This window comes from Callospermophilus lateralis, chromosome 11 (assembly GCF_048772815.1).
Source record: "Callospermophilus lateralis isolate mCalLat2 chromosome 11, mCalLat2.hap1, whole genome shotgun sequence".
Lineage (NCBI taxonomy): Eukaryota > Metazoa > Chordata > Mammalia > Rodentia > Sciuridae > Callospermophilus > Callospermophilus lateralis.
This window is the reverse complement of record NC_135315.1, coordinates 68,538,689-68,559,083: the sequence shown is the minus strand read 5'-3', so window position 1 is coordinate 68,559,083 and position 20,395 is coordinate 68,538,689. Positions and strand designations below refer to the sequence as shown.

Genomic DNA, 20,395 nt, shown 5'->3' with positions numbered 1-20,395 from the left:
AGAATGACTTATGATGCTCAGACTACAAAGAACAAATTCATGTTAAACACCAGCTTTCTGTCCAAGAGTCTGGAACTTGGAATACATAGAGTATCTATGTGACGTGTCCTGATGAAAACTTTGGCCCCTGGTTTCCCTTGAGCTTCCCTGGCAGACAGCCCTGGGCAGGTGTCTTCATAACTCTATAGGAATCATGCACCTCCTGTATGACTCTGTGAAGAGGGGACTCTGAGAAGCTTGTGTCTGGCTTCTTTCAAGCTTTGCTTCATGTTCTTTTCCCCTTTGCTGGGATAAATTTTGGTTGTGAGTTCTATGGTATGCTGAGTCCTCTGGAACCCACTGAACCTTGGGCCTGCCCTGACATAGACTCCAAGTTCTAAGGTCCACAGTCAGGGTGGAGAGTCAGGGCTGGACTCAGGTGCCCTGGAGGGAGGAGATGATGGAGTAATTTATGAAATGTCAGGTATTAAAGTGTATTGTGAGCTATTATGCTCTCCATAATTGTGAATAATAAGGACCAGGCTGCTGGGGCAGGCTTTTAAAGACCTTTTTAAATCCATCAGGGGAAAAAGTGACATAATATTTTCTTCAAATAAAATCTATCTTTCAGCCCTCCTACCTCTTGTGCTGAGGTAGTAAGTGATGGAAGGCGGTGGATGCAGCTAGAAAGAAGGCATAAGCGTAAGCAGTTTCTCTCCTGTTGCTGCCAGGTGAGGGATGCCTGGAGGTGACTTGCTCCTAATTGCTGTCTACCTTCTGCCTTTGCCCATTTGGTTCCTGCTTCAAGAGCCTACTTCTGCATTTCCACAGCTCACTTCATGCCCAAGATGGCTCTTCTCTCCTCCCTCTTCCATCTTTACAGCAGCTGGAACTGCAAACAATTTCCCTTTGTTTGTACCACGCTTTGAACCTCGTTTGTTCCATACACTTATTTCCTTCTTGGAGGTGCACTTGGGAAAGCAATTTATTTTGTAGTTAAGGTACTACAAAACTAAGGGCAACAAACTCATTTAGGAGCCAGGCCATGGAGTGGGGGTGGAGAGAAAATTCCTTTTCAATGTTTGGAACATAAAAGGTTTGGCTATTTATTTGAAGGGAAGTATTTCTTCCAGAAGAAGGCTCTTTCTCACAGAGCAGACTGGGAGAAACTGGCCTGGGGAAAAATCAGGCTTGTTGGAGCCTTCAAACACTTGGCCCTGATACTGGGAATCATCTCTGGTGGTAAGAGCCAAACTGACCGGCTGCCAGTTGGCATGATGAGCAACGATGCATGGGTGTGGAGGCAGAGAGAAAGGGGGGTTCAGTCCCATCTCTGCCATGCCCCAGCTGTGTGATCTAAAAGCCCTTCTAAACAATGATGAGACTGATGGCTCCCTCAAAGGTTGTCGCAAATGTTAAACAAAATGTGAAAACACCCTGTGAATCGTGAAGTGCTGTGCAATTAATAACACCAGCATACACTTAAGCAGCACTTCCTATGTACCAGGGACTATTCTAAGAGCTTTAATTCTGTTAACTAATTTAATCTTTACAATTATCCTGTGAGGTGGATACCAGAATTGCCCTCATTCTATAGATAAGGAAATGGAGCACCTGGTGAGATTATGAGACTTGCCTTGTGTAACACAAGGTAACACACAAGTGAAAGAACTGGGGTTTGAACCCAGGCAGTATGGCAAAGCCTGTCAGCCACTGTTTTCTTAGAGGGTCTGATCTGGCATATCATCATCTTTTGAACCTGCTAAAACATTGACAATCATTCAAATTGCATTTTTGCCTGCATTTGGCAGTATGTCCAGTGGTAAGAACTTTGGATTTAGACAGTCTTGGGTGGGTATCAGCTCTGTGACTTCCTAATTGGCAAGTTAAGCTTTTGAGACCTCAATTGCATCATCTATAAAATGGGAATCACAAATCCTGTTTAACAGGCTGATAATGGTAATTAAATGAAACAATGCATGCAAACTGTTTGGCATATTACAAATGTATAATGAATAACATCATTATACTTATTGACAAGTAGAGTGAGTAAGAGGAAATAGAGAAAGGGGCAAGAGGATTGGCAAAAGAAGGAGGGAAGAAAAAAGATGCCATTAATGGGATATGAATCACAATTTATTCACCTTTTCAGATTCTCTTGGGGCCTCCATTTGCTGGGCCATTAGCCAACTGATCCATCCACCTGCCACTGCAGTCAGCTGATCCCTCTTGGACCCACTGAGTTATGCTCAGGGCCCATCAGCTGCTTGTCTTGCTTTCCTCCTAGAGACTATTCTGGAGACATAGGTTTTTTTTTTTTTTTTTTTTTTTTTTTTGTACAGCCTGCCTAGGAACCTCTGGAGGGGGTGCACCTGCTTAGAGACCAGGTAAGTCTCTTTGCAGGCTGTTTGTTGTAAGAACACACCACCTTGCCTAGTTCCTCGTCTTCCCCTCCCCTCCCTGCTCTGAGATAGTACCTCCCAAATTAGGCATCAGCACTTACATTCCCTCAAGCTCTGTTTTCTAGGAAACCCAGACCAGGGCAAGTTTATCAAGAGGAGAGAAATTGTATATACAAGCAAACTCTTTATAAACTAACTCTGGCAATTAGTGGGATACTCTTTAAAGGATCTCTGAAGTCCAAATTTAGCAGAGGCAGGATCTGAGATCATCAAGTTTATAGTTAATAAAATATAGTTAATGGTCCAGGGCAAATGCATTCTGAATATAGGCTCTAGCCAGATCTGCAGCTTTATTCTGTTGAACTGCTTACAACTCAAGGCTAATGGCAAGTCTTCTCTTCTCAAGAGCAAGATCCCCTGAGATGTCAATCCTCCCCTGAAGCAGGGAAGGTATTTGTTTCCCTGCTTAAAATGTTTCCAGGATTTCTTATCACTTTCAGAGGAAAGGCTGAACTCCAGCTAGCATTTCAGAGCCATCTTCTGCCATGATGGGACCCAGTCTTCCTCTCTGGCCCCATCTCTTGAAGTTTTAGTCATAGTAAAACTTTGTAATTTCCCATATGGTCCATCCTGCCAGGAATCAGACCCCAATCCTCTGACTGCTAATCAAATGCTTCTCTTATTCTCTAGGACTGCTTCCCCTCATCAAAGGAAGCTGGGCTTATGGGTTTGGAAAGTCTGGGGAGGATCTGGTCTTGTCTATGAGCTCTTCCTTAAAGAGCTCTTTGTGGGTTTGCACTGAACCTGCTTCAGGGATCCCATGGGTAATTACTGCCACTCTCCTCATGCCATCTTCAAGTGTCAGACCCACAGACCTCCAGAGCTGCTCTTAACACTTTGCCCCACATGCTCCATCCTAAAGCTAAAGAAAAAGCTATTTCCATGTGGTGGTTCTTCTTCCTGGGTTGATTAGTGTGACATTAAAATTGTGGGAAGGATTCATCCAGGACTTGGCAGGAGCCAAATTTCATTTGGCATGCTAGCTTCACGTGGTGCTCACACGTACCTGCCCTCATTGCCTTTGTGCCAAGTGAGTCTGGCTTTGACTCATCCAGCCCTGGGACCCCCCTCCTCCCCCAAGCCAGCACTTCCTACTTGGGCATACTTTAGTTGCTGACCTCAGCCCACAGCTACCCTAGGGTTTATTAATCACCCATGGTCATTTGTAAAGAAGAGAGCTGGGAGGGGGCAGGGGAGAGATGGCCAGGTTTGACAAACCAGGCATTCTAGCAGAATCATTATGCTATTCCTGGGGCCTTGGGCCAGTCTATCTGATCCCAGAATCCATCTTCTTTTGATGGAACCATAAGGCCCTGCTCGGATAATATACTCATTCTCCACAAGGGGCTCTAGAAATAGAAGGCTGACAGTTTGGGGTCAAAACTATCACAGCATTAATCATGAAAAATTTGAGAGGTCACTAAAGAAAGGGAGTTAACATTTGTGAAATTCAACTACATGTTAGGTATGTACCATCTTTTAATCTTTTTAAAAATGAAATCTCTCATAACAAATTCATTTTACATGAAGATCTGGTACTTATAATGCATGCAAAGTGTAACTGAAATAAAAATTCCACCAAACAATACCATGTACAAAGTCCTGTATTCTGCTTCTATTATCTTTATTATGATTATTTTTATTTATTATTTTAAACAATGATGCCGAGTCACAAAATTTATTTCATGATTGGTTATAACCTACAGTTTGAAAAACACTGTCAGGGTTCTTTCATGTATATAATCACCTGTCATTCTCATTCCTATTACACAGGATTGGCATTTATTCCTATATTGCAGATGAGAACACTGAATAGTGAGATTCAGTAATCTTTACAAAAATCATCCAGTTGCTATGTGACTGAGCTGGGATTGAGTGTAAACCCCAAGTCCATTCTCCTTCCAAATTGCCTCACTCCTTGAAATCCCAATGACCCTATTTTGTTGATGGGGTGACTAATTCTCAGAGAAAAGTGACTGGTTCAGGGACATACTCAGATTGGTGGCAGCCTACAGTTGAAAGGAGATTCATCTCTGGATGCCACATAACTGCACTGGAATTAGCTCCTGTGGGCAGGAAGCTCTTCTCCCACCCTTGGTTATTCTCTTTCTTCCCCCAAATGATACTGAGTTAGCTAAACTTGAAATAGACTCTCTCTGGAACAAAGCTGAGCTTACTGATGGGGAAAAAATGCCTCTCAAATGTCTTTCGGTAAGAATTTTGTCATTGTGCACATCGTTGCTTCCACTGGAATTGAAAGTCATGTTGGCTCAAATTAAAAGCAAAATTCTTGTTTGCTGCACCTCTCTGCACACTCAGCGGGTCTTAACGGAGTTTTGAGAATGCAATCTATCTTAATTTAGCATGGCTTTGGATTGCCCTATCTTTCTTATCCTCCTCTCTCAGTTCAGAAGCAGGCTGCGGTTGGAACAGTATTGCTTACAGAACTCGCCAGTATGCAGTGGATGTGGCGGGCATTGATCTGGGCCAGAACTTCTTAAAGTCCTTTGAGAAGAAACTTCTAAGAAGGGCAATGTCCATGCCTGTGAGGTACTGGCTCCCGGATCACAGGCAATTCCCGCTGAGGTGTTTTGGAGAGGCAGAACAAGGTTAAACTTCACTAAGGCAGTCTGAGGCAACCAAGTAGAAGGAAGGGCTGCAATTATAGCTAAAGGGAAGTCAATATGACACCAAAACAAGACAGTACCGTGAGTCTCATTGTGGAAGAGAAGGAAAGGCTAGGGGTGGATGGGAGTAAGCCACAAGGTCAGAAACCAAGATGATAAGAGCAGGAAAGAGTGTGGTATAAGGAACGGCTGGGAATGCAATTCATGATCAAAGCCTTGAACTTGAGAGAGAGCATAGGAGAGGCAGCATCTATAGGACCCTGCAACTGTGCTAAAGTAACTGTGAGGCTAGGAGAAGGATTGGATGTGAGCCCCCTCCCCTGAAAGTACCTAGGAGCTCATTTTGGTCATAGAATTTAAGAGTCTAGAGGTCATCCTTAGTGCTAGCAAGATCCTGGGGTGGAGCAGGGAAGAGAAGCTCTGGTACAGATGCCACCCTTGCTGCCTCCATGGCTCGTCTGTGCCTAAACCCCCATTGCCTCTTTTCTAGGTTACTGCAATAGCCTCTGACATTTTCCCATTATAGTCTACTCTCAACACAGCATCCAGAATGATCCTGTTCAGCATTAATCAGGCCTTGTCCCTCCTCAGAACCCTCTTTTGATGTCACCTATAATGGCCTGCCCACATTCAAACCCCAAGTCATCAAAAGGCCTTTTCCACTACTCCAGCCATACTGGCCTCCTGGCTGCTGTCCAAACAAGCCACACATGCTCTGCCTGAGGCCCTTGTACCCACCCTTTCCTACACCAGCTTTGCTGTTCTTCCAGGTATCCTCCCGACTCACTCCCTCACCTACTGCGAGATTTTGCTCAAACATCACCTTCTCCATGAAGCTTTCTCTGACCACCATATTTAAATTTGCAAATGCCCCTAGGCTGGGACTCACTCTTCCCTTTCCATAACACTTATCATCTTGAGACACCCTATATAATTTAGTTTTTAAAATTTGTTTTTAAAATTTGTTTATCATCAGTCTCCCCTCTAGAATGCAATTCCCACAAGAGTGGACAGTTTTGATCATTGCTGGAACCACAAGATTTCAAACAGTACCTGGCTCCTAGCAAGTGCTCAAGAACAATTATGTAACCATAGACAAGGCACCTGATGTGCCAACCTTACCTCCTAGCACATCCTGCCTCCATGGTACCCATTTAACATGCTTAAGTTCCAGCCTCACAAGCCACCTCTTCTGTTCATCCACACAGAAGACCCTTTCTTCCCTCTCTTTACTATAAAGTCCTTCCAATCCCTCAAAATATATGGACCAGCACTTCCTCTCTGAAACCTAGACATCTCATGGTTGGACTTTTAGGCCTCTATGATCCTGACTTTAAATGTCTTTTTCCTAACATGTCACAGTTTGAGAGTCGCTTGTTAGAATTCAAGGTCCTTATCAGCTCTGACAGACTGTGAATTCAGTTTCTTTTCCAGAAATTTCTTACACTGACAAATAAATTTATGTTACGGATACAGCCAGAATATTCCTAGATATTTTCAATATATTTCCTAGACCTTGTATATTTTATGCATTGAAATAATAAAAATTGGTCTCTACAAAGTAGTACAAAATGGGTACCAGAGTGGGACTGATCTGGGCTCAAATCTCAGCTCTACTATTTACTAGTTGTACCCCCTTCAACAAGTCACCCAACTACACACCATCTCTAAATTTCAGCATCCTTGGCTATAAAATGAAGAAAAGGTATAAATTCCTGGGCTGTTGTCTGGCTCCCAAACCAGAACAGTAGTCAAATGTGGGGGTTCAACCCCTAGGACAGCTGATGTGGCCAAGCTTCCTGCTCTAGAATATGGTGTTCCCTTGACAATGGGTAGGGTTGCTGCAGTACTCTGATCATTTTGGATCTTAGTGATAGATTTTATTACATATTTTTTTAAAAATCAAGTCTCATGGGTACCGGGCCAGGGAGGGCAGAGGATAAATGGAGTGAAATAGGTAATGAGCTCCTTTCTCCTTGTGCTTTGGAGATGCTTACCTAATCTATGACTCTGAATATGCAATTTGGCTTCCTAATTAGGTTAACTAATAATTTCCCTTTTGACACCAGGCTGCTTGATAATTTGGGGGGTTAACTGTGATTCTCTCTCACTGTTTCTTTTCTAAGTAAGTATCTCAGTTTGCTTCTGGGGTTAATGCAGAGAGGAGCACATTTTCACTATTCCCCAGACTCACAATGCCTCTTCATGCCTCCAAACCTTGGCTCATGCAGTGGCCTCTCCTGGGAATTCCTCTTGGGACCCCTTATGCTCATTGAGACCCACCAAGCCTTCAGACCCATGTGCATAACAGGAATGGAGTGAAGGAATGAGCCTTTGCGCCCTCAGGGCAAAATAAATGGCTCCTGTACTGTCATCCCACAGCTCTTTAAACAATTAACATTAATAGCTAGCAGGAATTAAGGATCGACACAGACCAGACGCTCTGCCAGCGTTTAATAGGCTCAAAGCAACACCTCAAGGAAGGAAGACAGCATGCAGCTTTGTATTTTTTAATTATTGTGATAAAATATGGACAAAGCTTAGCCACTTTTAAGTGCATAATTCAGTAGCATTCGTGTATTTACACTGTTGTGCAATCACTAACACTATTTATCTCCAGAACTTTCTCATTCTCTTCAAACTGGAACTCTGTGCCCACTAAATAATCACTCCTAATTACTCTTCCTTCCAGCCCCTGGTAACCACTAGAATATTGTTTTTGTAAATGAGGAAACTGAGGCTCAGAGAGGTTAAGTGATTTGCTCAAGGTCTCGTTGCTAGAACCTGGCACAACCAGGATTGGAGGTCACTGGACTGTACACTGGTGTTCCTTCCAATCTGTGACACCTTGATCATAGAAAAGAGTCACAGTCTTGCTATTGTGAATTGTGCTGCTATGAACATGGATGTAGCAGTGTCCCTATAGTGTGCTCTTTTTAGGTCTTTAGGGAATAGACCGAGTAGGGGAATAGCTGGGTCAAATGGTGGTTCCATTCCGAGCTTTCCAAGAAATCTCCATACTGCTTTCCAAATTGGCCGCACCAATTTGCAGTCCCACCAGCAATGTACAAGTGAACCCTTTTCCCCACATCCTCTCCAGCACTTGTTGTTTGACTTCATAATGGCTGCCAATCTTACTGGAGTGGGATGGTATCTTAGGGTGGTTTTGATTTGCATTTCTCTGACTGCTAGAGATGGTGAGCATTTTTTCATGTACTTGTTGATTGATTGTATGTCCTCCTCTGAGAAGTGTCTGTTCAGGTCATTGGCCCATTTGTTGATTGGGTTATTTGTTATCTTATTGTCTAATTTTTTTAGTTCTTTGTATATTCTGGATATTAGGGCTCTGTCTGAAGTGTGAGGAGTAAAGATTTGTTCCCAGGATGTAGGCTCCCTATTTACCTCTCTTATTGTTTCTTTTGCTGAGAAAAAACTTTTTAGTTTGAGTAAGTCCCATTTGTTGATTCTAGTTATTAACTCTTGTGCTATGGGTGTCCTATTGAGGAATTTGGAGCCTGACCCCACAGTATGTAGATCATAGCCAACTTTTTCTTCTATCAGACGCCATGTCTCTGATTTGATATCAAGTTCCTTGATCCACTTTGAGTTAACTTTTGTGCATGGCGAGAGAAAGGGATTCAGTTTCATTTTGTTGCATATGGATTTCCAGTTTTCCCAGCACCATTTGTTGAAGATGCTATCCTTCCTCCATTGCATGCTTTTAGCCCCTTTATTAAATATAAGATAGTTGTAATTTTGTGGATTGGTTTCTGTGTCCTCTATTCTGTACCATTGGTCCACCCACCTGTTTTGGTACCAGTACCATGCTGTTTTTGTTACTATTGCTCTGTAGTATAATTTGAAGTCTGGTATAGCTATACCACCTGATTCACACTTCCTGCTTAGCATTGTTTTTGCTATTCTGAGGGTCTTTTATTTTTCCATATGAATTTCATGATTGCTTTCTCTATTTCTACAAGAAATGCCATTGGGATTTTGATTGGCATTGCATTAAACCTATAGAGAACTTTTGGTAATATCGCCATTTTGATGATGTTAGTTCTAGACTGTGGAACCAACCTAGATGCCCTTCAATAGACGAATGGATGAAAAAAATGTGGCATTTATACACAATGGAGTATTACTCTGCATTAAAAAATGACAAAATCATAGAATTTGCAGGGAAATGGATGGCATTAGAGCAGATTATGCTAAGTGAAGCTAGCCAATTCCTTAAAAACAAATGCCAAATGTCTTCTTTGATATAAGGAGAGTAACTAAGAACAGAGTAGGGATGAAGAGCATGAGAAGAAGATTAACATTAAACAGGGATGAGAGGTGGGAGGGAAAGGGAGAGAGAAGGGAAATTGCACGGAAATGGAAGTAGACCCTCGGGGGTATACAAAATTACATACAAGAGGAAGTGAGGGGAAAGGGGGAAAATATAAGGGGGAGAAATTAATTACAGTAGAGCGGGTAGAGAGAGAAAAGGGGAGGGGAGGGGGGAGGGGGATAGTAGAGGATAGGAAAGGCAGCAGAATACAACAGACACTAGTATGGCAATATGTAAATCAATGGATGTGCAACTGATGTGATTCTGCAATCTGTATACGGGGTAAAAATGGCAGTTCATATCCCACTTGAATCAAAGTGTGAAATATGATATATCAAGAACTATGTAATGTTTTGAACAACCAACAATAAATTTTTTTTTAAAGAGTGAGAGAGAGTGAGGAAAGAGGGAGAGAGAGAGAGAATTTTAATATTTATTTTTTAGTATTTGGTGGACACAACATCTTTGTCTGTATGTGGTGCTGAGGATCGAACCCGGGCTGCACGCATGCCAGGGGAGCGCACCACCACTTGAGCCACATTCCCCAGCCCCAATAAAAATTAATTAAAAAAAAAAAAAAGAAAAGAGTTACAGGTGGTTGTACTTCCAGCCATTCCCCTTTTAAGCTGGTTTCTATATTCAAAATCATGCCTGGCATGCCAGAGGAGCTCAGCACAATTATGAAACAAATTACAGAATGAATCCACAAAAGAAACACTGTCATCCTGACCCTGTGGCTGGGAATAAACTTTGAACTACAGCCTGTGCCTTCTAAAAAACATTGGTTGAATGCTGACTGTGTGCCTGACATGTGGCTCCTCCTCACTGCCCCTAGCCTGCAGTTCCACAGGGCAGGAGGGGCCTGAGGACTAGCTCTGCCTGATGGCCCTGAGGAGGAAGATTTGTGTTTACATTACCCAGTCAATTTTGTATTTATTTTAGATATTAAGTAGTGACATAAAAGCTGCTGACATTAACCTTCAGGGGCAGAAATTGGCTTTAATGGACCCCATAAAAGTTATTATCGATGGCGGTTGTAGGCTGTATCACTGTGACCTCAGCAAAAGCCTGTGCCGCTGTCAATACTGTTGATAGTTAGGATTGACTAATGCAAGGCCGGGTGTGGAGGCAGAGTCGATGCTGCTGTGGCTGGAGGTTGCTGGGACATGCTTTGCATTTCACATTTATATATCAAGGATCTCTGAGGACTTGGTTGCACATCTTTGGTGGCCTCAGTTGAGAGTCAAAAACCTCTCATTGATTCAAATTGAGACAAGTAAAGGACTCAGAATACAGGATCAGAGAGATTGGAGCTCAAATCCAAGCCTTGCCAACACGCTAACTTGCTGGTCGTCATTTCAGTTGACGTTTTCAACCTGTTTCCCCTTGTAGCAAAAGGGGAATTATCTGCATTATCAAGAGGATGAAAGGCAACTGAATACGTGCGGCTGAAGGCCCTCCACAGAGATTGTGGCTTCCCTTGATTCCTGAGCAGTGGCCACCCTGTGAGGTGTTGCCTAACATGTTCAAGCAGAATTGGGCCCTGTTCTGATGGTGAGACCCAAGTCGGATGGAGAGAAGGAGAGAATGGGTGGAGAAAGAAGAGAGGAAGGGTGGTGGGAAAGGATGGAGAGTTCTGCAAGAACTAAGACTGTCCTGATAGGGCCTGGCTCCAGCTCAACAAGGCATGCATACTGCGCACACCTTCGTCTCTCTGTGCCTCTGCCTCCTCAGCGGAGCAAGAACATGGTGAACCTGACCAGTGAATAAAGATGAGCCACTTTTATGACTGCTGTCATTATTTAGATCTGACTGTAATAAAGCCCTAATGTCACTTCCCAATTGAGGCAAGTGGAGAGCACATGGGCACCATGGGAGTGTGTCTGAGAGGTCCAGGCCTGAGACAGAAACAGGGCCAGGAGCCCTTTGTTAGATTCTACTCCTCTTCCTTTGCCTGCCCATTCATCCTCTAGTGTTGTTGAGCTTAGAGTTCTGTAGCCAGGGTGGAAAAGGACAATTGGAGAGCAAAGTGTCCTGGAGAGCAGGCAGCCATCTCCTTATCTCCACTATCAAAGGCTGAAACTCTTCAGGCTCATTGGATATGTCATTATCACCCAACAGAGGCTTAATTCAGCTGTAATTCAGCTCTGAGGGAATATACAATAATGTGGGCGGTGCGTGCCTCACTCTGTCATGACTTTATGGGAAATGATCATTTGTCATCATGGCAGGAAGCCTTCAAAAGAACAGACAACTTGAGTATTTTGCCACTGAGAGAATTCACTAGAATAACTAGGGCTAAAGGAGTCAAAGTTTTAGAGTCACACAGGCCTGAATCCATTCCCATCTTGCTAGCTATGTGACCGATGAGATTTCTTAGGCTCTTTGGGATGTAGTTTCCTTTTTCTGTGCAATGGGAATAATAAAATCGACTTCAGAGTGTTGTAGGTGGAGCAAATGAGACCATACAGCTAATGTGTTTAGTGCCGTGCTTGGGTTCTGATCATCAGCCACAACTATTAATGCTAATGTTAATAGTAATGGAATAATAACCAATGTTACTGTTTCTTCATCTTGTACACATGTATTTAAATATTTAAGTACTTAAATCAGAATCCTAGATCTAGAAGGGCTTGCAGATCACTTGGTTCAATTGCTACCAAAAGCTATCTATTAAAACACTGATCCCATCAGATGCTCTGAGAATAAAGATTCTGAGGTCAACAATCTGGGGAATGCTGCATATATCCCTCTGTTAATTTATCCATTAATTGGCATACTACCATCTTAAAAGCTCTGAGAAGTCCTGGAATAGACCTACTGGTTTAACCAAGTGGTTCCTCATTGCTTGACTATGGAATATTTCTCCCTCCCAACCTAAAAACTATCAATATTTTCAGAACACAGAAGTTACTGATTTAAGCTGGGCATGGTGGCACATGCCTGTCATCCCAGTGGCTCAGGAGATTGAGGCAGGAATTCAATTCCCAGTACCAAGAAAAAATAAAATATTTATTTCATTTAACCATTCTACATATTAGAAAACTGAGGTCCAGAGAAAGGATGGAACTCACCCAGTGCCACATCTCAGGCCAGTCATTGAACTGAGACTTCCTGTCCCCTATATAGGACCCATTTTCTCTGTACAGGCCTTGTTCTGTCCTTCAATTTGGTGCTCTGGTTCGGTGCACAGGGGGGTGGGCAGAGGCAGGGCCACTGGCTCAGTCCAGGCCTTGGTGGGAAGGTAGCGAAAGGGTGTGGGTGGTTCCCTGCTGTAGTGGAGAAGCTCCTCAGGGACTAAGGTCACTGGCACTCCACAGGGTTGGTTGGGGGCCAGGAAAAGAGGCATTGCCAAGGTGATATCCATGATCTGCCTCTCTCTTGTCCCAGAAGCACATAGGCCACCTGAGAAATATCTGAGTTCTCAGGCATGGGTGGTTGAATGGACATTTGGAACTCTGCTGCATCTAGCTCTTTAAGAGGATGAAGTTTCTATCTGACCCTGACCTGTCACTTGCCAGATCCTAATCTGGATTTGGTATCACACAGCTCAGGTAGAGACTCTTTTTCAGACTAACTGGTCTAGGCCATCATCTATGACCCAGGGCTTACCCTGACCTAGCAATTCCTAGGCTCCTGCATTTGCAGCTGGGAGCCTGTAGGGTGAAATGGCCTCTGGCTGGCTCTTGCTGCTCTCATGCAGACTGCTCCCGCTCTGGGGGTTCTGGTGTGGAAGCACCTGCAGACCCTCTCTGTGGACTTCCCAGAAACAAAACCCTCCTCAGCCAGTGGGGCTGTCTCTGGACTCTTCCACTCTCCTCAGATTTCACAGCCAGACCCCAACAACAGGACTTGCCTCAGTGCTGACCCGGCCAGGCAAAACTGCCCAGGGGCTGGAGGAGCATAATATGAGGGAAAAAAAGTACATGTATAAAGGCATAAATTGGCATAAATATACTTTATACACTAAGATATGAAAAATTGTGCTCTATATGTGTAATAAGAATTGTAATGCATTCTGCTGTTGTGCATTTAAAAAAAATCAATAAAAAATATGCAGCAGAAGGGGAGATTCCCTGAGTGCTAGGCTCCATGCAGGACTAGAGTGGACCAGAGCCACTTGGAGATGTGCCAGCAAGGGCCCAAGAGGAAGACGAAGAATTCTGAAACTGACTCCTTTCTTTCCACCGTAAGGAGGAGGTGGGTAACTAGCTGTCCTATTTTTCTCTCATAGCATTTCAGGGCTTTGAGAAAAAGAGCTTCAGAGATGAAAGTGGAATAAGGATTCAGGAGGCAGCACTTCATGGGATCACAAAGAAGCTGGGGCAAAATCTCAAATTTTTACTTTTACTTTTTTTTTTTTTTGGTACAGGGATTAGACCCAAGGACACTCTACCACTGAACTACACCCACCAGCCCTTTTAATTTTTTATTTTTTTTTTTAATTTGAGACAGGGTCTTGTTAAGTTGCTCAGCCTGGCCTCAAACTTGAGATTCTTCTGCCTAAGTCTTTGGAGTTGCTGGGATGATAGCAATTTTAAAGCATATGTTATTATAGATTGAAGATCCCTAATCTAAAAATCTAAAATGCTTTGAAATCCAACTTTTGAGCATAATGCCAGATTTTTGAAACATTTCCAATTTCAGATTTTTTGATTAGAAATGCTCCACCTGCAAAGTCTATGCAAATACTCCCAAATCTTAAAAACTCCAATTTTATGTCCCTGAGCCCTTCAGATAAGGGATACTCAGCCTGAATGACTGTAGTCACCACGTGCCAGAGATCATATAAACTTATTTCTAACTGAAACTCTGTAGCCTTTGACCAACATTTCCCTAAACCTCAAGATTCAAGTTAGCCCCAAATGCCAGTTTTTGTTTGTAAACCATTCTTTGATCAACATAAGATACTGGAGATGCTCAGGATTCAGAGATAATGTGAGCAGGATTCAGTCTAGGCACTGTTGATTGAATATAGGAAAAGCCTTGGGGGATGGGTTCTCACTATCTGATGTCCCTTGACTGCTCACATGTAGGCACCTTGTAAACAATAACCCAACCTCTTGGGTTCCTCCCTAATCCAGATGGAAAGGGCAGCAACCCAACCTCTGACATGTTACCGATGAATGGATATTTCAGTGTCTGTGGAAGAGGCTCTGACTTTTGACCACTGAGAGCAAAGCAATTTCACCAACTTCACCAGAGTCCCAAGTGATGGAACAGAAAATCAATATTGTAATTACAGCCTTAGCCAGCAACCCAAACACCCGACACAGGCCAAGCAAGTCACTCACCGGTTTCTGTGTTCTCATGCTCTGTGTCGGTGAGTGTGAGGTTAGAGTTGGCTCGGCTGGACAGGCAGGAGCTGCGCCCTGACCTGGTGCTCCAGTCCCAAAGCCGCACAGGGTGTTCAGGGGACAACACAGTGTCGGCTTCCATGTCAGCATCAGAACTGGCCCCCATGGAGTAACCACAGTGGGGGAGGCCGATGTCTGTTCGGTAGAGGGTCCCATGAGGGGGCGTCACTTCCCCCAGTCCCAGCTCTCGCAGGGTGAAATTGGTGCCTGTGAGAAAACACAGGTGATCTTGGTTAGTGCATGGAGGATAGTCCTCCCACCTGCAGCCCCTTGTCTGAGCTCACCATGGCATTCTCTGCCCAGGCCTTGGTTTGAGGAATTTCCTGTGCCTATAGGGCTTCTTCTGCCCCTTCTCCACCCGGCCAAAGTCTCTGTAACTAAAGCCCAATTCAAATGGCACCTCCTCTGTGAAGTTTTCCTCAATACCACACCTGTGCCGACTGCCCTGCTTCTTCCACCCAGCCCCTGTCAGAGTTCTTGCCCAGTCTGTGGCATGGCGGAGCTTTTAAGACAGAGCTGTCTGCCACTTCTGCTGGAGAGGGCCTCAACAATGGCAGGCAATATGCTTACTCCTAAATTCTTGTGTCTAGAACAAAGTCCAGTGTTCAGAAGGGACTCAATACATGAACATTAAATTGCATTGAGAGCTTCAGTCTGCCCCTTCCAGGTGGGACTTGTCAGCAAGTCCAGAACAGGATAAAAGCCTATGCAATGAGACTTTAGTAGTCTCCTTGGAAACAGAAGTTCCTTTCTGGCTGGTAGGGAGAGCCCAGAGTACTAGAGTGGAGAAGGTCCTGCCTGTCCAAGGAAAGTTGCCTTGAATAAGGAAACAGGCTACCCCTGCTTCTACCTCATCAGGTGGGGTTGCAATGGGGAATCAGCAGAGATGGGTCCCTTGAGGGTCCAAAAAGGCCTGAAAGTGCCTGAAACTGAGACTGGAGAAGATGTGGATGAGGGTTATTTACCCAGGTGTTAGGACCTGAGTGACAAAAGGGATGCTGCCTTCATGGGAAACACAGCCACCTTCATTGCTCTTGAATGTTACTTCACAGTCTACTATGCCCAGAAGTATTTTGTGGGTAAGGAAGAGGGAGTATATAATGACTTGAAGGGCCATATGCCAATTAAAGTGATGATCTGGAGACACCGACGTATCAGATGGCACCAACTCAAAGCTGGCCTTTACTGAAATGCAACAGTGAGTAGGGTATGGCCCCTGAAATGAAAGAGCTCAGTCAAGTGGGGAGAGGCAAGCAGATACGTGGTTGAGGGGTGAAGGCCAAGGTGGGGGAGAATATGGGGGCTCTGGGATACAGGAAGTAAGACAGTTGGGTGGGGAGCTCAGGGGAGAGGTCTGAGGATGAGGGTGAATGCAAGGAGCAGAGCTGGAAGACAGCAGAGGCAGACGCCCAAGCATTAAAGGTCGCATCCTGCAACCAGGGAGGACTGAACATAGTAAGCCTGCAAAGGCAAGTGGAAGTCACTGCCAGAAAGGTGGGGGGGGGGCCAGCAGAGGCCTTCTAAGCCTGTGCCCCTTGTCATCTGTGTCTAATACCTATCATGCCTGCTGCAGAGGAGGAGCTCAGGAAAAGTTGGCTAAATAAACACATAAACAAGCACTCCCTGACAGTACTTTTGAATGTGGATAAGGGGAGAATGGAGGTGGGAGGAGAGAACTGGTATACTGCTGTGAAAGAGCTCTTGGGTAAGCTGTGGTAGTGGGAGGTGCATGCTGGGCCTGTCCCCCAGGTGCTTCAAGCTGATAGCCTTGATTTGAACAAAGTCATGAATGCTTCCATAATGGTGGGTAAATTCTGTAACTGCTGCCCAAGCCCCCAATGCCTTTTTACATACCTGGTGCCTCAGAGCCTCTGCTCTAGCTATTCCAGATCCTTCCCTATAACCCCTCCTCTCAATATCCCTATGATCAGTTACTAAATAAATGGTTAACATTAGCAGGCCCTGCACAGCAGGGGCTCCTGGGCTGTGCTCAGTGGCCGAGCAGACATTCTGATTGGTGGAGGTCTGGGCCAACCAGATGTTACACATTTTGAATATCACCCCTGGGCAGCATACTACAATCTGCCCTCCTATTTTTCTCTCCTTCGAAGAAAATGAAAACTCCAAATTGGAGCCTACATCCCTCAGCCAGCTTCCCACCCTCTCTGCATATCGCACTCCCCTAGCTATCCTTTGATCCATACACCCCACTTCTGTCCTGCCCTCACCCTGTGTCTGTACTCTACTGGGCTGGTCTTCTCAAGAGAGGCCATTCACATGTTACAAAAAATGACTTCTCTGTTAAGTGAAAAATCAAATTTATTTGCCATAAACAGCCTGGGTTGCGTTGATTTCCATATGGCTTACCCTGCAAACCCTTTTAAGCAGCCAGAATTGGCATTAATACCAGTGAGCTGAAACATCTTGGGACTAGAGGAAAAGCAAAGTAAGAGTCAAGTCTAAAAGCTCAGGAATCCTGTTGAATACACGGTCTCCTCTCATTTGTGAATTTGAAGGTTTATTTCATGACATATGAGAAGTCACATATGAGAAGTCCTCGTGCTCTGTTTTGCTTTGTGACATTTTAGCATCTTTGCTTGAGGAGCAGGACATGGGTTGACATCCCACCCCAACCCAACATCTAGCTGTGCAGTCTTGTGATGGAGATCACCTGGGCTTCAGTGTTCTTGTCTTTAAAATGGGTGATAATCTATGACCCTCTACCTTCAAAGGAGTTTTGAGGATCCCAGGATGGTAATTAGTGAACCACTCTGCACATGCCTGTGCATGAGATGAGAATGTACAGGCTGATCCTTACAGATGAGAGGTGCATCTAAGCTAAGGGCTCACTGAGCTTTCTCAAGCAGGACACAGCTGACTTTGAGATATTTTATCTCTTCCTCTCACTGAGACCCAGAGATGGCAATTTAATAGCAGTCAGCATTTATGAAGCATCTGTTCACACCAGGCTCTGGTATCAAGTGCATTATGTATGATCCTCACCAATCCTCACAACCACCTGGCTATTAGGTACTATTATCCCGTGGCACAGGTGAAGAAGCTAAGGGTCAGAACAATGGCAAAGTCAGAATTTGAATCTAGATCCATCTGATGCCAAAGCATGAGCTTTAAGCCATAAGGGAAGAGCTAAGAGCTTTTTCAAGGCTGAGAGATGGCCTTACTAGCAAGGCAGCTTTGATGTGGATTTAGGCCTGAGGGAGGGAATAGAAATGAGAAAGTCATAAGTGGCTCTGTGTGTGTATGACCTCTGTCATCTTACCTCTGTGATCTTGGGCAAATGATTCAGGGGTTGTTGAAAGAATCAAATGATATTGTGAAAACATATGTAAATTACACAGAATAGTGCTTAACTGACCCTGTCTTTGGAGGGGAGAAGGATAGGGTAGAATCAGGGTGGGTAGCATGAACTGTGAGGGAATGGTTGTCACGTACCAGGCCTCAGAGAGGGCTTGAGGCTCTGCAAGCAGAAAAAAAGGACTGCCCAAGGCACCAGAGTGGGAAATAACTACCACTGCAGCCTGGGAATGGTTGAGCAGGGTGGGACCATAAGTGGTGGCTGTGGAGAGGCAGGGGTCAGAAAGTCTAAGAAGACAGAAACTGAGCAGAGAGGGCCCTCCAATGCCAGGTTAGGAGCTCAGCCTCCACGTCATCCCTGGCTCACTCTAGTGTAGTGCTGAGAAAGGCCCAAGGGAAGCCTTTCTGTCTTGAAGGATTAACCAAAATCATCTCCTCTGAGCAAAGGGGATGGTTTTGGTTAATCCTTCAAGACAGATGATAATCACCAGAAATGGGAAGTGGTAGAGGGAATGGAGAAGACAGATGGATTTGAAAGGTGTTCTGGGATAGGATGAACAGGCTGGTGATTACTGCATGTAGAAAGTGAAGGAGAAGGAGTCAGGTATCAGGAGATCCTCCAAATCACCAAGTTTTCTGTACTTACTAAGTGTTACCATGCTTATCACTAAAAAGTGTCATCCCACCGAGTCCTCACAATAATTCCTTGCAGTAGGGCAACAGTTCATTCCATCGATCGCTACCTAACACCTAAAGCTTAGAGAAGGGTCTGATGCAGAAGCCCAGCTCCTAGCCACATTACTATGCCAGGGACTGAGTAAGAATTTAAATAAGCTAAGAATGAACTACAGGACAGGGACTGGGTTTGACCTGTCCAAGCTCCCTCTTGGCACACCTGTGCACCCACCTGCGCCTGGCCCACCCTCACCTGTGCGGCAGAACTCCTCAGCCTCCTGCGGCACCATGTCCTTGACGCAGCCACTGTAGGCAAGGCGGGCGTCCTGGTCATAGGCCTTCAGTGTCTCACTGGAGCTGTAGGATTTCTGCGGGGCTTTGCCCTCCTCACTGTCCGCAGAAGAGCTGGTGTAGCGGCGCTCTGCATCGCGGTGCCGGGTCAGTGAGCGGTAAGGCTTCCTCTCCTTCACGTCCATGGCTTCTGGCTCTCGCTCCTCCACATCCACCAACTGGGTTCTTGCTGCACTCAGGACTGGGTGGTCTGGAGTGGGGGGAACCATAAGAAGCTTGTGAGTTCTGATCTTCAGGAGGTAAAGACAATGCCAGAATTGTCACCTGGCATGGTGACAATGCTCTGGACTACCCTGCACCTGGATTGGTGGTCACCCTGAAGTGGGTGAAGAGCCTCAGGCTGGAGAAGCCTCTGTTGTCTGGTTGGTGGCAGAGGGCACTGGCACCCAGGGCCTCCAGTTGTGAGTCCTGTCTCTTTCTGCTACTTGGTCTGTTCATGCTCCAGCCTTTCCTCCAGTGCTGGGTATTAGGGGAGCTGACAACAAAGATCAGAGGGCCCTGGCATTTGGTAATGCTTCTAGGCTGGAACTGGACCCTGTTCCCATCATATCCCAGCTTCGACAGGGGAGGACCCAGAACTCTTAAAGGCTCCTGAAGAATGAATAAATGCATGCACTGGGAAGAACATTTTGCATATATTATCTTAATAAATCATCATATGCCCCCAGATGTCATTAGTGTCTCCAACATGTTTGGAAAGAAGTCAAGCTGTAAGCAAACAACCCATAGTCACCCTCACCCAGTAGTTATGTGATTGTTTGCTTCTTGCCTGTCTCCTCCACTAGTAGGCAAGCTCCCTGAGGCACGTGCCTCACCTGTTTTGCTTACTGCTTATTCACAGCACCTAGAGCTAGGGCTGGGGCACAGTAGGCACTTAGAATATCTGTTTGACCAATGCTCATGTGTCAGGTGAGGAAACTGAGCTTCAGAGCCAGGACCAAAACTCAGGTCTGTTGTCTCGGAAGCTTGAGTTTTCCTATTCTGTCCTCCCAAGATTCCAACCTCCAATCCTTCCATCTAGCCATCTTCAGACCCATGGGTCTCAGCAGTGCCACCACCAGCACCTGGGAGCACAGGGCCTGCCCCATGCATCTGTGGCTAGCTATGGAGCATATGGTGTCTGACTGGGGAAGTTCCTTGTCATCCCTGTTCCTCTTTTTTCCCAGCTTGATTCTTTTGCCCTTGACTGACATCTAGGAATTTTTAGCTGTGATATACCTTCTTCTCCTTCCAGATGTTTTCCTTGAGCTCTGGGGTAGCAAACAATTCCCTAAGTTAAGGGGTAAGTGCTAGGAG

The 20,395-nt window shown here is 45.0% G+C and overlaps 1 pseudogene; it reads right to left on the bottom strand.

The window, feature by feature from the left end:
• Window positions 1–19,239, bottom strand: part of LOC143410949 (teneurin-4-like) — a 367,450-nt pseudogene extending 348,211 nt beyond the window's left edge.
• Between the last annotated feature and the right edge of the window lie 1,156 nt (window positions 19,240–20,395).